This window comes from Silurus meridionalis, chromosome 2 (assembly GCF_014805685.1).
Source record: "Silurus meridionalis isolate SWU-2019-XX chromosome 2, ASM1480568v1, whole genome shotgun sequence".
NCBI classification, from domain to species: Eukaryota; Metazoa; Chordata; class Actinopteri; order Siluriformes; family Siluridae; genus Silurus; species Silurus meridionalis.
In genome coordinates this window covers 22,102,607-22,120,585 of record NC_060885.1, presented here as the reverse complement: position 1 = coordinate 22,120,585, position 17,979 = coordinate 22,102,607, and the positions used below count along the sequence as shown (strand labels likewise).

General features: G+C 38.6%; 1 protein-coding gene across 2 annotated transcripts in view; it reads right to left on the bottom strand.

Moving 5' to 3' along the window:
• akt3a (v-akt murine thymoma viral oncogene homolog 3a) overlaps positions 1–13,657 on the bottom strand; it is a 108,864-nt gene extending 95,207 nt beyond the window's left edge. The window contains exon 1 of one of the 2 annotated variants that reach the window (XM_046868187.1): positions 13,392–13,657. The gene's annotated coding sequence lies outside the window, so the exon portion shown is untranslated. Of the gene's footprint in view, positions 1–10,659; positions 10,795–13,391 lie in introns of those variants that run through there. The other variant, XM_046868196.1, reaches the window with a different exon arrangement.
• Between the last annotated feature and the right edge of the window lie 4,322 nt (positions 13,658–17,979).

The following is a 17,979-nucleotide window of genomic DNA, read 5'->3' as shown; positions in this document are numbered from 1 at the left end:
CATAAAAAAAAGACAAGGAAACAGAACGTGCTAAGTTAAACAGTTAAACAATAAAGCACCTTCATTTCGTGAGCATCTGTTGCTGAGGGTAAAAGGCAGATCCTTTTTTTTTCTAGACTCCAAATAAAACATTCAACAATGGCAATATGTACACAATCTTATGACTCATTATAGATAGACTTTTAATTATATTTGCTCTGCACTTTAAAGGACTTGTTACTAAGGTGAATGTAAAAAAGCAGCCATTCTGGATTCGGCTGCAGTGCTGCAAGCTAAACCCAAGCAAGGACACCATCTGGAGAACTCTAAATGTGGTAAAAAAAAAAAAAAAGCTCAGTGAAAAGCTTCTCGAACGCGGTCAGAGCGGTTTGAGCTGCATATAGCTATAACTTTAATCTCCTAGTAATGCGATATGGACTCTGCATGAGGACAAAATCAGTGTTAATGTTCTTTGATTTGTAGCAGGAAGCATGTATGAGGTCAGTTTAAACTCTGTGAAGCCTCGGGGCTTCTGGCAAGAGCTGACTGGAATGTAAATGATGCGATCAACAACTGTCAATTTCTAAAGCAGACAAAAACGAAATGCTGAGGTAAAACTGTATTAGGTCCGGTCGCATACCATCAAAAAAGCCTTTAGTTGCTTTGAAAAAAAGGCAGGTTTTTCTTTTCATTTTTTCCCAACCCTTTGTGGCTGTAATCCAAAAATGATGACCTCACAATTGATACCATATTAAAGAGACACTCCAGGCTTTAACGCATCTCTAACACGTGGGCAATTACCTCAGACTTTCCCCAGTTACTTATAATGGATAGCTATGTGCAGTGGTTGGGGCTGCCAACAAGCAACTTTTGGGATAAACATGTACTTGTAAAGCTCTTACGACTCGTTTTACTGATTCTTGAGTCTCGAGTTCAAGCCATAGAATTACCAAGATGTCACTTCTGGGTCTTAAACCTCTCTGATCCGTCGGATCTGGCATTTTCTGAACTCTAATTGGTGGGACCGAGTTGTGTTTCAACATACACTAATGTGGACCAAATATATGTTGACACTTATATGTGGTTCGTCGCCAGACTGTTGCCACAAACTAAAAAACAGTTGTTTGTGTATGCCATAGAATAAAAATTTTCTTTCACTGGAACTGATACCCAAACTTGTTCCAGCATGACGATGTCCTTTTCCACAAAGCAAGCTCCATGAACCTTCATGCTTCCTGCCAGACTTAGAATGGGAGAACTTTGGTGATCTACACAGAGCCCAGAACCCTATTGAACCTCAACTTTAAGAACCTCTACGTTCCCAGAAAGCCCATTCATGATCACGGATATCAACCCTATATATATTTATCATTCTAATGTCTAAAATTAGCTCGAGCTGTGCAAGCAGAACGTATGTAGAGTCGTCGTACCGAGTGCCCTTTTAGAGTGGGAGACAGCTGTGACTCACCCTGATGCATTACCCTCGTCTGTATGGCAAAGTGGTGAAAGAAATATATTGTGCTATTCCATTTTTCCTTCTCCTCCTCCACTTCAACACGCATGCGCTCGCTCTCTCTCTCTCTCTCTCTCTCTCTCTCTCTCTCCTTTATGGCAGTAACTCAGAGCATCTTGCCATTTCTCCTGCGCCCTCTGATTGCCAGCAAGCTCACGTCTACTGCCACAGGCATGCTGATGTAAAGCTGAATCCTGCAGCTTTCCCCCTCCTTCCTTGTTTTGCTTTTACAAAGGTTTGTGCTTGAATACTCCCGTTTGATAGAATACGTAACTATGCTTTACTGTGGTGCTTAAGAGATCAACGACACAGCATCAGCCACCTACGAATGCAAAATACGCACTGCACAAGCCATAAATTATGGATAAGGTGAACTTGCCGGTGTTCTTACCTAACGAATAAACCTTAAGCCATTTTTAGTAGTCAGCTGTCTTCATGAACACTTCTAGTGGTATCCTAATCTAACCATCTATAGAAGTTAGCGTAGGCTATGTGCTGATCTTCGATGAAACCGCTGCTTTTTGCTCAGGAGTTAGCTGAAGACAGGGATGAGTGAGAAGCCAACGTTGAATTCCATTTTATCTTGCTAGATCTTTTAAAGCTAGTTAAGCTATAATGCAGAATGGCGCAAAAATGAGAATGGATAATATTTCAAACCAATTATGCTGCCTTAGGCAACATTATACGTCGTTAAGGAAAATATTTGGTTAGGAGTTGAGACGGTCTTTGGTTATGGAAGACTATATTTGGTTATGTGATGTGCTTCCCGGTAGCTGATTTAGTGCCATTACAAAGACAAAAGTTGTGGCAGTGTCTAAAAAAATTTGATTCAATTCACCTATAGATGAATTTGGCAGAGAAAATGTCTCGGTGTTGAGGTTTTTTACTAGCTGATAATGAATTTAACACTGTGACTATCAAATTTATTTACTATTTTATACTATAAAGCTGCGCTCCAACGCTATTCACCAAGTAAAACAGAATCTTATCACATTTAATAATAAGAGTAAAGGATTGTTCATTTAAAAAATCTGCCTTAAAAGAACATTTTCAAGTTGTCTATTACAGAATTAACGAGTAATACAGTAATCGTGAAGAAAAACGCTGGAACTGCACAGCATAAACTCAAATAACCACTCTTTACAACCGTGCTGAGCAGAAAAGTATAGCCTGCTTGTCTGTGAAAGCAGTAAACAAGCTGCACATTGATAAAGCTTACTGAAACCTGGAGGCTGCTAAAGATCAGGAAAAAAAAACATCACCTGGTTTTGTTTCCGATCTGTCCGGTTTCACTTCCTATGAAAGTGGCCTCGGTGCATGCTAATATACATTGCTGATACAAAATATGTGCATTGTATTGTTTAAAATCGCTGTGTCATCATTGTGAATGTTTAAAATGTACTATATTCAATATTAAATGGCTAAGGAAGGCTAAACAGCAACACATCAGGAATTCCTGATCTCGAGTGGGAGGAGCTTAAATCCACAAACGCTGAACCTAAACGAAAAATATAGCAGCACCAGCGAAACCCTTCAGTTTTCTCAAGCATAACTCAATAATACGAATAATGAAACTGCTAACACCGGGGTCATCAATTTAGTGCTTGTAGGCACGGAGGAGAGATATTTCTTTATGCATGAAAAATAATTATGCCAAAGGAATCCGTTAACTTTGAATCTAAGAGAAAAGATAAGCCAGCTGGTACTTCATATACTTATGAAGACAAAGCTAGTATAGTTTTACAGTTTTTGACTTCAAAAACCTTTGAATTTAATTCAAATTGTCTTGTGCTTTTAACAATCAGCACTCCATTGTCATGAAACAGCTTAATTTAATACATTTATCCTAAAAATGTGTACGCTTGAGTCGCTTAATGTACCTCAGGGAGTTTACAGAGTTACATTTATTTATTTTAAACTGATATCTGCCTTGAGACAAATTTATTTGAACCAGGAAGCTTGAAAAAAATTTAAAAAATAAGTATAAAATGTATAACTTCCTTTATCAACAAAAAAATATATAGAAACTATACCCTTTTATTAGTAGCTCAGTGACAAAATGACAACATGCTGTAACTACACACATCATCAGTTCTTCACTAATATATATTTGTAATACAAATATGATAATTGTGCGACGATGCGACCAACATTTAACCAACCTTTTATCAAAACTATTCTGCATACATCATCTGTGTTGTTCAGACAATATACTGTCCCAGTAATATTTGCGATAAACCATATTGTCCCTTATTTGCTATTATGTTATGCCACTACAATAATCATAATATATTATAATGGCATAATAATGCAAGTACACCCTTTCAAAATTGGGGGAAAAAACCATCGGCAATTATTCTAAAACTAAAAAAAACTAAAAAGCATGTCAAACAAAACAACATTACTGAAACAATAAATAAACTGAACTCTAAGCTCTCTGAACAAAATTTTAACTTTATATTAAACATTTGGCTCAGGAGTATAGAGAGACGTTCCGTAGATGCTCATTCATTCATGTTGATCTGACCCCGACTGGATTATTTGAAAAACTAGAACTGTACTTTTCGGCTTTTTCTTCTCCCCAAAACACTTTTCATTCAATCTGGACCTTCAATCTGGACCCCCCTCCCAAAACCCCATCCTCACAGTGAAGATCTCACACTGCACTGCACCATACTCCCTCCGATCCTCAACCACTGCTACTGCTCGGCAGCCGAGTAACTAGCAGTCTTCAAACAACATCTAAAGATCAACGCCTTATTAAAAAAAAATTGGTTCTAACTATATTCTCTCCCAACAGAGTTTTAGACTTGATTTTTAGATTGACAGATAGATTGTATTCTTAAGCCCGGTGCTCACTGTGGGATTTTGCCCACGATTTGTTCGTCTGTAACAAATTTTGGAAATCCTAAAAGATTCCTATAACCGGAGGCTAAAATCTGTATTCTTTGATCGCTGGTTTGACATGTTCACCGACAGCCAATTTGATGGCGTTAATTTTTTAGTCCGGTGAAATTCTGGCAGCGTCAACAGATTTCAGACTCTTTACCGCAGTGCGACGGCCGCCAAACCAAGAACCAATAAGAGTGCTGAACCCGATCACACAATTAGCACGATAACCTCAAACCGACTCGGGGAAAATGACGGAACGTGTCAGGTGGACATTACAGCGAGAAGAGAAACTTATTAAGTTATGGAGGGAAAAGGGGTGTTTGTATGACATTTTTATAATCGAGGCATGTCGGGAAAAAAATTAGCGCTATTGATTGTTTTCGTTTGCTGTTAGTTATCATTAGCAAGAGAGCGTATGGTCTGAACGCGTCACGGATTGATGACCTAAAAATATTTTCTTGCGTGCGTCAGTTTTTTGCAGTCTGACGTTATGACAACTGAGACAATGCGACATGGAGGATCACGTTTGCACAGTCTGACAACTAACGATCTCAAAGGACTATTAAGTCTTAAGGCATTAGTCTGCATCCTAATAAATCAGCAATAAAATGTACTTACTAACTGAGACTTCAAAGCACTTTTGTAAGTCACTCTGAGTAAAGGTGTCTATCCATTGCCTTGAATGCAAACATGGAAATGCTAGCTACACGTCTTAAGTACTTTTTATTTTTTATAGCCCTAAAGCAGACACTATGTGAATGGCAAAAATCCTGGTGGTTTTTGTTTTTATGCAAACAACCACACGTGTAAACACAAAGGACGATACAACCGAAGAAATCGAAGTCATGCCAATAATGTGATAAATCAATGGTGTAATAAAAAAATAATAATGCATCCAGAAGTAAGAGACCAGCATAGGAAACACAAACCGATTTAGAAAAAGAAACCTGAGGGGAAAAAAAAAACACCAAACAAGCCTCTTAAAGCAGGTAGGATTCAAGTAATGGATTAAACATAGTGTATATTCAGGGATTGTGACTTTGAGCCACTCAATTAAAAAAAAAAAGCATAGGCAAAAAACTGCATAAAAATGTTTTTTTTGTTGGGTTTTTTTCCAGAGAGGTTTTTATTGTATGAGGAAACTGCTTATGCTTTAAGTAACCATGTGACAATGTTTTATCCAGTAATATATGACCTACAGGTATAACTATTTCTCTGTTAAATCTTATTCAGAGTCACTTTTGTGGCAGAAAACTTGATGTTCTATTCTATTGCACTGGACACCTAATGGACACCTGACCTGACCAGGGATATGTGTTACCAACTGTTGTTACCACACAGTTGAAGCCACACAGTTGTATAGGATGCCTTAGGATGTGGTAGCATTACATTTTCACTTCACTCAAACTAGAAGAGCCAAACCTGTTTCAGCATGGAGATGCCCCTGTGTACAAAGAGAGCTCCATGAAGATGTGCTTTACATGCTTTTGAGTGAAAGATCTGCTCTAGAGCTCTGACCCTCGACCCTATTAAACACCTTTAGGCTGTTTGTGAACGCTGACTGCACCCCAGGCCTACTCACCTCACCAACATGAGTAACTATCAATAATCAGTAACAGGGGAGTGGTAGCTTATAAGCAAGCTGGGATATTGGAAGAACAAAATTCACTGTGCTGTAATGTATATGTGAGAAATTATGGCTATTCTATTCTATAAGTGACTTTACTAACACCCTTGTAGCTGAATAAGCTCAAATCTCCACAAAATCTTATGGAACGGGAATCTTCCCGGGAAAGTGGAGTTTATTACAACAGCGAATGGGGCTAAATGTGGAATACAATCTTTAAAAACCAGGTGTCCACAAACTTATATCCATGTAGTCTACTTAACAGTTTTAAAATACACTGAGTTTAAACTTTTTTAGGCGCAAAAAAACATTAAGAAAGCTACACTTAGAAGCCTATAAGAAGCTCCGAATATCCTAACCCCTCAGCAACATCTTCACAGTAACCCTGCCGACTCCGCTGCCTCGGTTGCACAAGTTATGCGAAACGTGAGTCATGGTGCCGCGCTTTGAAGGCAAAGTTACATCACACTAAAAAGAACGGTTTCTACCAAACATGTGACTGTCTGTAACCTTTAGAAAGTCATGGCACCAATGATGGCTTACTTATTTATTTGTCCTCTAACTGAGCTGGGTGGATACTCTGAGGTTTTCATTTCTCTTCTCGCATCAAACCAGCATCGAATTACTTCACAAGGCAAAAAAACTAAACAAAAAAAACAACATGGTGCTCTTATAACTGCTGTCTTATCATGTTTTTTTTATCGCATCCATCTGGGTAATAAGAGACTGCTTTCAAATCGGATTTTACCCACATGTCCGGCAAGCATCGGAACAGCAAATTAGCACGTCTAACCAGATCTGTTTATTTCCATCATGAATCAGGTAGCGATGAAAAGCAGAACCTATCTAAGGCAGAGTTCTCAAAGTGGCAACGGCAAAATGTAGCCTAAGGGTCTGTGATAGATTTGTTTTGTTACAGAGATGGAAATCGCAATCCACTATTGTCAAAGTTTTCAAAGCTATTGTGTAACAGAGTTTCTATAATTTACTGGTTGCTTTAAGTAAATGGGTTTAATCCAAACCCATAAAGAAGATAAAGAAAAAAAAAAGCGTATTAATTGTCAAATTACAATGAACGGTATTTTAATAAAACGTGTTCTGTAAATAGAAAACGGGGGGAAAAAACACACTCGTGTGCACATTTTTCACTGATATTTAAACAGTTAAAACTGAGATTTAGGTTTTAAGCTTTACAGTTGATTTAAATCTAATAGTACATCATGAATAAATGTAATAGTTTGAGTTTGTCCCATAATTTTATACATTTTATGAACCTTTACATCAAATGTTTGATTATCCTTGATTAGCCAAATAATTGCATTTTTTTTTACCCAAAATATATGAAACTGAAGAGAAATGAAAAACTTTTTTTTTAATAAAAGTATCAACTTTCTATGTATAAAATTGTGAAATAATAATAATAATGTCCATGATATCTCAGACATCAAGTACATAATTTATTAAATTGCCCAGCTTTTTATTTATTAATTTGATGGTTTGTTTATTTATCTATCTAGTTTTTTGTTTTGACTGCAAAAAGTGTTTAAATCAAAATGATTATTTTTTTGTCACCAGGTTCCTCTATATTGCATTGGATTGCACAATATCAAAACACCAAATGAAGGAAGAGCATTCAAAACTAGTCAGTACTGGTACTAACGAATCTGCTGCTGAATGCCGAGACAGCTGTAGGCTTTCCCTGTATAGTAAATCTTATACACTATATATTAGCAATATTGTGAGATGGTACAGATTCTACAGAACATAACTATTACTACATTACTTATTATTTGATGAATATACAGTGGAACCCGGTTATCTCGCCCTCGGTTATCTCGACAACCCTATTAAGTCGACGTTTTTGAAGTGAAACCGCCAAATTCTCGCTTTTTCTAAGCATTTTTTATCGGTTATGTCGACTTTTTTTATGTCGCCGAACCCTAATATCTTGAGCACAAGGGGGGAAAAATTAGAAATTTTAACGTCAGTTATGTCGATCGGCACTGTGCAGCCGCAGAAGAACTCGCGAAAGTGGCGGAAAAATCAAACCTTACAGCTACTACAGGTGTTTGTATTGTATACTGGTGAATCTCTGCTGTTAGTAAGTGCACATATGCATTTTTTTTGTTAAATGTTATGCGATGAACGGAGCGCGGCGCTCGGCTTCAACTCCTTATCAGCGCGTCGCTCCTTACCGAGAGCCGTGCTCCTTACCGCGCGCGAGCAAGCAGGGTAAGGAGCACGGCTCGCTCGGTAAGGAGCACGGCTCTCTCGGTAAGGAGCACGGCTCTCGGTAAGGAGTTGAAGCCGGGCGCTTCAGAGAAAGCGGCCGAGAAAGCACCTGCCACGCCCCTTCGGCCGCTCACGCTTGAGACTTTTCTGTCCCTCGTTTTGGTTTCGGGTTTGGTTTTGGATCTTCCGGGTTTTTTTTCCGGCTTCGCGCCGTGCCGCCGGTCGCGGTATTTTTTAATTTCCCTATTTTTCCATTCACAAACTCTCTCTCTCTCTCTCGCTCGGCTTATCTCCCCCTCGGCATCGCGGACGTAAGTTTTTTCGGACACTTTGCTTTGTGTGTTTGTGCGGATTACTTCAGCCTGATGGTCATAAGTTTTCAGAAACTTAGTTACTGTTTATTTTTCTTTTTTTTCCACATGTGGACTAAATGTGAGACGGCACTGTGCAGCCGCTGTTTGTTTTTTTTGAGCGATCTGTGTGTTTATAATGTTGGAGAATATAATAAAGGTTTGTATGGAGAATGGACGGTGGTTTGTATTGTATACTGGTAAATCTCTGCTGTTAGTAGGTGCACTTATGCCTTTTGTTGTTAACAAACGTATGTACATTTTTTTAGCATGCCTTCATCAAACAAATCGCAGCAACGCTGTTGTGTAAAAACCCCTTCAAAAACACGTGCATGCACATTCTCATTTATTAACGCACATCATGTACATGAAATTTCAAGCACGTTAATATACTGCCGCCATTTTGTTTTCGTTTATCTCGATCATCGGTTACCTCGACGCTTTTTGGTGACCCCCTAGGACATCGACATAACCGGGTTCCACTGTACTAAAATAGTATACCTAATTACTTACATTTCTACAAAAACATTTCAGATTTTTATCAGAGCATATAAAGGCTTAGACTGAACCGTTTAATTTAACTGACCAGCTATAAGAACTTAATAATAAATATAACTGGAGGTGGAAGCGCAATGGTTCAGGCATTGGACTTCTGATCAGAAGGTCACGAGTTCAAATCCAAGCACCACCAAGCAGCCACTGCTGGGCCCTTGAGCAAGGCCCTTAACCCTCAACTGCTCAGTTGTAAGTCGCTCTGAAAAGGGGTGTCTGCCAAATGCCATAAATGTGAAGGGCTTTCCTAATGGTAAAACTTTTTTTTTTTTTTACATGCAACCACAAAACCCCTGGTATTGTTCTATCCCATACAAATGTTTAAAAAAAAATCAAGTACACTATATAACACCTGATTTTCAAGCCAAATGTGGTTCTTCACCCAAACTGATACCATAAAGTTAGAGGCACACAGCTGTAGGATTTCTTTCGGATGGGTTTTCCTTTCACTTAAACCCGGAAACACAAACCTGTTCCAGCATGACGATGCCCCTGTGCACAAAGCCAGCTCCGTGTAGATTTGCTTTGCATGGGTTGGAGTGGAAGATCTTGGCCTGCTACAGACCTCAACACTATTGAACATTTTTCTGATGAACTGGAATATTGACTGCACCCCAGGCCTCCTCACCTCACCTTCAACAGTACCTGACACCTTGATGGCTGAATAAGCACAAATCTCCACAAACACACTCCAAAATCAAGTGAAACATCTTCCTAGAAGGTTATTTAATATTAAACAGTGACTAGATGTGGAATGGGTTGTCTACAACATATGTTCATATCGTGTATATTGTCATTCATTGCAAAAAAAATTATTTCTTTGAATTTATAGCAAATAAATATTTAGTATATTGATCAAATTGGACTTTTGTGCTGAGTTGGTGGTGTATAGTACTTTCAAAAGCCTACTACACACTGAGGTGACACAGCCAACAATCAACAAAGGAAATGAAAAACTCATCGTGGTCAACCAAGTTTAAGGCCAAGCGAAAAACCTGATGTGTTTTACACGCTAAACAAACAAAACATTGAACGCAGCTGCAAGAACATGCAAGTAATATTTTCACTATTTCGCACACACTGATGACATGAAACATAAAAGACGCCATATATAAAAAAATAAAATAAAATTATTCCAGCTTTTCTTTCATGCATTCCTTTTTTTTTTTTTTTTTACTTTAATACAGATTTGAATTCAATTTCTTGTTTCATTGTATTATTTCAGTACAATATGTGGTCTAATTACAACACTATTCAAACCACACCAATACAGAAAGCAGGTTCTATGCTTCTTTTTAAAAAAACTTTTAAAGGGTCCATTTCTCAAGATGTTTTTTTTTTTTGCAATATCCTACATGCTGTTCATTCAGTAAAGACCCACCTCCCGAGTCATTCCCTCCGTGTCGCTGAACAAAGTTACAACGTCATAAAACTTCGCTTCAGCTTCAATCACACCGAACGCCTGCCTCGCCTCGCCTCGCTACAGTAAAGCACAAAATCTGCAGCTCACTTACCGAAACTGGAGATGAATGAACGAAGAGCGAACACGCAGCAGCGCTCAATTACACTGCACCAGAAACCAAGCTCGCAAAACCAGAATGGAGGAAATGAAAAACTTCTGAATGAACACTGCAGGATGTGGATGTCTGAGGTCTCGGAGGAGTTCCGCTCCTCTGCCACAGCTTTATTTCAAACACAGACGCCACTCATTTCTCTCTCTCGCTTGCTCTCTGTCTCTCGAGTCAATTGAAATAAAAGCAGAACTGTGTCCGTTTCGAAAGAAAGAAGTCATTTAATGTTTGTTTTGTCACATATGGTTTGACATTTCGGAACACAAGCGAGCAATTATCTGGACGATTTTCAGGACATGATTTATTTACTCACAAGGCACGCAGCTCGACGTTACTCTGCATTCAGCGACTCAATGAAGCCTTGTCTGAGAACATCCATGAGGTAGATCTGAAATCATAATCACGCCGAATCTGATCTTACAAAGGACATGGAGCGAATCGAGAGTTTATATCTGGAGTGAAACAGATCACAACGCTCAATGCTCTTCCTGTTGTACATACAAGCAAAAAAAAAAAAAAAAGATCATTTCATCATACTGAAAGATATTTCCACAACACCCATTTATGCAAAAAAATAAAAAATGCACAAGTGAAAAAGTACTCACATTTTTTAATGCAAAAAAAACAAAACAACGGTGCCAATCTGCATAAAGCATTGGCCTTCAAAAGCTACGCAAGATATCTGCATATTTCCCAGAGGTCAATACAATTGTTTCCACCAATTATCCTGCTCAAAAATTCTTTTCACGCATCATTTTGCCTTCTTGAGAATCAATAAACTTTTCCACCTTTTGAATTGGTGTATATGTGTACGAATGAAGTGGTTGGTTTGAAAGAGGCACATGTAGAGGACAGGGTGGCATGAAGACGGATAATCCGCTGTGACCCCTAATGGGAGCGGTCAAAAGAAGTAGTAGTAGTATATGTGTACAAGTTCCTCAGTTGTCCCAAGTGTTATAATTCCTGTCATAAATGTGTAGCCAATGTTGGATTGTGTACTCTGCAGAAGAAGGGGTAAGGTGTGGGGGTATGACTCAGTGTTATAGCATTTGAATGCAGATCGAGAGGTTCCCCAGTTCCCCCCAACTAGGGAGGTAGGGGCTCAGTTGTTAAGGCATTGGACTATGGATCAGAAGGTCTCAAGTTCAAATCCCAGCACTGCCAAGCAACCAATGCTGGGCCCTGAGCAAGGCCCTTATCCTGGCTTAAAACTGGCTTCTGCCGAATTACATAAATGTAAATACTTTCCTACTGGTGAGTTCCCACAACTCGATCTGCTTTTTTTTTTTTTTTATCACAGACTTCCCAGAGATTTGTTTTATACAAAAGGACAGTTTAATTGCTCAGGATAAACAAGGGACTCATGAACAACTATTACAGAAAAACAGATCATCCAGAGTTGAAAATCGATAAAGATGTGAAAACGTATACATTTGCTCTGTCAAGTTGCTTATTTAGGGCAAAATTGTTGTTGTTTTTTTATTCATTATTAACATTTCGCAAATTCTGCAAATTATATGGAAATGTATGACCTCAACTCATCACATAAGCCAAGGTCGAGTTGATTATAAGCAACAAACCACACACTATAACCAGTATGTTTGTCTGTTTTTTACCTCAAAATCTATTAATAGCAAAATATATGAGAAGAAAATGGCCATGCTTGCATCCAGGATGTGCTTAAGGCAATATTATGAACACACTCATCATAAAGCGTCACAAGAGACCACGCATGCACGTGCGTGTAGTGAAAAAAATACGGAACAAATGCTTACTATGTTTTGCTATTGTTGTTGTATTTTAATAAGGATGGGACTGGACGCCCGAGTAAGCGCGGATGTAAACAGTGTTATGAATGAGAGCGCGCGGGCGCGTGCGTGCGTGCATACATACAGACACACACACTCACACACACACACACACACCGCAAAACATCTCCAGCACAGCTAGCCTAGCATTATCAACCCTCCAGCCGACTCTTACTGCATTACTACAAAAAAATGACAATGTTGCACGCCCTAAAATATATTGTTTTTGAGGAAAAATAATTACGAATAGCTTTAAGGTGGAAATAAGGCTCGGGGGGCGGGGGCTGGGGGGGGATCAGAGCGAAGATCGCATGCTAATTGTTATTGTTGTCTCGGCAAAGGTGCAACACCGATGAACGCACACTGTATTGTGGATATAGAGGCTGGAGTGTGTTACAGGATGGAGGCTTCCATTTCTGCACGAAGGACACACATGCACCTACACACACTCACATGCATATAGACATATACACACAGACTAGGCCAGAAGCACGCGACTTGCACCTTGTGACCATCCTTTCAGCATCATAGTGTTGCATCAGAGCCTTCCTTCATCCTTAGTGTGTGTGTGTGTGTGTGTGTGTGTGTGTGTGTGTGTGTATAAATATGAGCGATGAATGAGGCGGCTGCTGTCAACATACACTCTGACCATCATCATCATCAGCTGCTGCTGCATCATGAAGTATCCAAGCACCCAGACTTTCTCCTCCCCTTCTATACACAGAGACTGCTGCTGCGTTTACCTTGTTTGTTTGATTGATTGTTTGTTTGTTTGTTTGTTTTGCACGCCCCAACGCAGCATGAACTACAACGGTCACACTACAGGAAACGAAACAAAAGCTTCCAATCAAAGAACGAGCTACTAACCAAAAGCAAGCAAAACGCGATGGAGCTCTCATCCCCTGCCAGCCGTCGCCGAGCCTCCCTTCTTTCTATCTCTCTCTTTTCTATCTCTCTTTCCTCTCCCACCGCCGATTGAGTTGTTGACTTTCAGGAAGATTCGTGACGTCACAACCAGCCTGCTCGCGCGCGCTCCCGCTCTCTGACCGTCTCTCATCCCCGTCCACGTTAGGTCCATCTGGCCCCGCCCCTTTCTCTTACCGTCTCCCAACCACCATCACCCAAACTCTCGCGAGATTCCGTTCTCTGATAAGAGATGTGTGTCTATGGCACCTCTGCTTGACGTTATCATTATTAACACCTGCTGTTAAAGAGCCAGTTTCTCAACCCCTACACACACACACTTCAGGGTTATTAGTACATGATCATTTATTTCAATTATTCGCCCATTTAGTCTGCTCTCATTATGGGCTAATATTATTTGATGAAATGACTTAACCTTAGTATCCAATGAGCTCCTGACTAGAGCTCCTGATTAGAGCTGTGAACGACTCTTCTGGTGATGTCTCTCTCATAGTTTTAACACTACTGTTCAGGTCAAATGAAAATTTTAATTAAACTTGAACTTCGCTTGAAATAATGTATTTTAAAACGAACTTAGCTCATGGTTTATCCTGAACATGATCATAAACATGAAACAAAATGCAATTAGAGTGCATCCTATATCTAGCAGAAATGGTCCTTGTAGATCTCCACTAGTCATTTGTTGCCTTCTATAGGTGACATGTTATGTCTAGTAGATACTCTCAAGAACCATTAGAACAACTTTGTCAACTTGTAGATCTCATGTTGGTATGTACTGGATGCCACTGGGGACTATTAATAATGGTCATCATTAAGCACCTTGATTTCATTAGATTACTACAATGTTTTTTTTGTTTAATTTTAATTTAATGATGTATAAAAACAGCCTGCATTATAAAAACCATCTGATGATGGTTTTAAAGTTTAATGACTGATAATTTGTAATAGTATTTGTAGTAAAATCGCTGGAATTTCTGTGATTACATATTTATATATGATTATATGTATATACAGAGAGAAAGAGAGACAGTGAGTGAGTGAGTGAGTGAGTGAGAAGAGAGAAAAATAGTATACTACAACTGCTTAGGACTCAATTTGCAGGAACAGTTCTGCATTTAAGGACCAACAGCTATACATCGCATCTCAACAAGTCTTGTTCCTCTCAAGGTTTCTTCCTTTTCTCTTTTCATGTCACTGTTACCACTGCTTTATCATTCAGAATACACTTATTAGGGTTAAACATATAGGCACTAACATATAAATTTAAATCTTAAAACATATTTATCTCTGTAAAACAGCGTTGAGACAATTTACATTGTTAAACATGCTAAACAAATAAAATGTAATTTAGGTGAATTTAATTATTGGGATTTTATAGCAGGGAACTGTGTCTTTTCTTTATGTCTTTATTGCTCAACCAAAACATAAATATATCCAAGTTTCATCATTTCACATTTTATCCTCTAACACAGGTGTCCAAACCTTTTTCTTTGAAGGGCTAAAAATCAAACTTGATTGTGGGCCATGAGTTAAACGTAAATGGTGCATTATACCAAACTGTAATATATTAAAATTTAAGTTGCTATGATTCCCTTCATTTGTGATTTCTTATTATTTAGAAATTAGTAAGTAAGTAAGTAAGTAAGTAAGTAAGTTAATAATAAATAAAAACTCTGTAATCTGTGTAACTAATGCAGTTTAATTTTAAAAGTTATCCAGGTCAGTGAAACCTATAATAAAAACACCATTCCATTTAAAGTACAGTAGATTTTATTGCCTAATACAGCTATTCAAACTGCAACGAATACAGCCATATGCTTGTCATTTGGGCTAAATTCACTTATATTCAGCATAAAAATCATACAAAAATGTTATGTTAAATGTTAAATTCGAATTAACGTGTCAATGGCATTGCCCCCCTTTTACTCTTCTCATATGTGGCATGACAAGCCCTATTTCAGGCCTTATCTCTGCATCTATTGCTAATTATCCAACAGAACACAGTGGGTTGGTAGACCAGCATATACCCTGCTAGCAGCCTGTTTAAAAAAGTAACATTTAATTCTTACAAATGTATGCGTCCCTATTTACTTAAAATGTTTACAGTTTGTAGAATTAGTACTTTTATGTAAAACAATCTGGTGTCCAAATTTTCCATTGTCTGGCAAAGATTATTTTAACTGACAATGTCTAGACACATTTGTACCTTTATTTTCCTGTATCAGAGCTAATTTGAATTTTTAGACAGCTATTAGCATGCTATCTTTTTTCCTGTGGTTGCATCTGGTCCTGTCATATTTAAATTCAAAATTCCATTTGTATGTGTGCTGTCTCTGCATGTGCTTTCATTATAATATGTAAGTTTTCTTTTCTTTTTTTTCCTGGCTTTTTTTTTATCGATTTTCTAGATTTTTATTGATTTGTATTTTTATTTGCTTTATCACTTTTCAAGTCTATAAAGGCTTTATCACATTGCAAGGTTATGAGCTATGAAGAACTATAATGATTGCCAGTCTTACCTAAAATTTGATCCCTTAGACATTTTGTTTCTTTTTAAAAAATTTTAAGCTGCCTGCCCCAGGCTTATGATGTGCGTAGCGCGGCCCAAACTGCACCAGATGGCAAGGGGAGGTGCAGTGGAGGTGAGGAGAAGGCCGGGCACTGTGACCCAGGTGGAGACCCACATCCACACATCCACAGGAAAGCAGCCGTGCCAGGCAAATGCCCTTTCACCTCTCTATCATCTGCCCAAATGTTTACAGGGAGAGCATACCTGCCCCAGGGGCGATATGTATATGTATAGGAACTGGGTTAGACATAAGGGCACATGGGTACATGTCTGGGGTCTGTATGTGTACACATGTTTCTGTGTATGTACGTATGCTCAAGTTCAAGCACTAACCTTAAACTAAACTCACTAAACTCACTAAAAGAAAACTTCAATAATATGAATCATTTTTTGCAGCAGTCCCGAACCTTTTTTGCACCATAGACCGGTTTAAAGTCAGACAATATTTTCATGGCCTTTAAAGTGTATTTTCTAAATATAATAATAAACGTGAATCCACTGTATTGTTTTTTGTTCATTTTGCTAGCTTGGGGGGTTTGAATTTAGCGGTAATGTATTATGTGTCAGCGGCCAGAGCAGCCCCTTTAAGAAGGTAGCGGATAGAGGTAAGACATGTGACCGAGGCCAAGCATCTTTACATGCATGAAGAGTGAGTCATAGACAGATGTGGCAGAGAGAATCCGGTAATTTTCCAAAATAATATATCGTTCAGAATCAGATAATAAATAAATAAGAAAATAATGTAAGTGATGTATTCTTTTTGTGCGGCCCGGTACCAATTGACCTAATTTTGTGGGTAATATACCACTCACCCCACCCACACACCAAGCTACATTATTGCTTTGTTGCCCTATGTCACTGTGTGGCAAAATTAGTCAGTTGAATGCAGCTAGGTGAGCCAGAACGAGCTCAGACCTTATGTTTCCCCATTTGAAAAAGTAAAGCTGTCCTGTACACCTTTGACTGGGGCTGCAGCTGCTCCGTGTCCTCTCAGATGGCCACTCTGATTACAGCTGTCCCTATTACACACCTCCTCTATCCAGGACCACATACCAAGGGGCCATGATGCCCACTCACTCAGATACACATAAAACACCCAGGCAGACCTCCTGAGCTCCTGTGTTTTCTCAAATATTTCTAGGGTTCAGCTGGAGTGGCAAGAGGTAGCCATCAAGGTATTTGGTTGTGGGTGGCTGGGGGTTTTCTCATGAAGAATACAGGAGCAGTGGTATATGGGGTCTGCTGTCCCACTGGACATAGAGTATGTGTATCTTCCGAACTTTCCTCCTGGAGGTGTGTGTCTGTGTTCACTGTAAGGAATAGCTTTCATTATTGGTAGCATGCTTCCCAAAATTGTTTTCACTCATTGAAATTTGCATTGCATTATCTGTCAAAAATACAGAAATGTAGCTTGTTATATAACAAAGCAGTCCAAAGTGCAAAAGAAAAAAAAACGAAATAAAAAACGTGGCAAAAATTCTAAACGCCTGATGTATTGTTATTTTATCTCTTTTACCAGTTAAATAGGATGTACTGTTATATTTAATAAATTCCACAGACCTAAAGAAATTAAGCAACCAAAGTATAAACCATGTCAGCTATTATATATACCATATTTGACTGTCTCTTCATGGCTTGGTCTACTAATAAATCACGATGAGTCTAACAGGCCTATCATACTGTTTTATAGTTGGATTATTGCACTTTTTGTTTTCTCTGACCCTATACATTTTTTTTCTACAAAAGGGAACAGAAAACTGGGGACATTTTATTAGGTTAATAGATGATGCTTCTGCTAGATGTGGGATGCATATGTGGGAGGTACAGCTGTGACTGCAGTAAAAGGAGATTTGTTGAAATGTGTTAATTGGGCTTCTTGTTTTAGTAATAACTTCTATTTACACGGCATAAGATGCCTGTCTGTGATGCAGTGCTCTGCTATACTGTGTTTTTGTATAATAT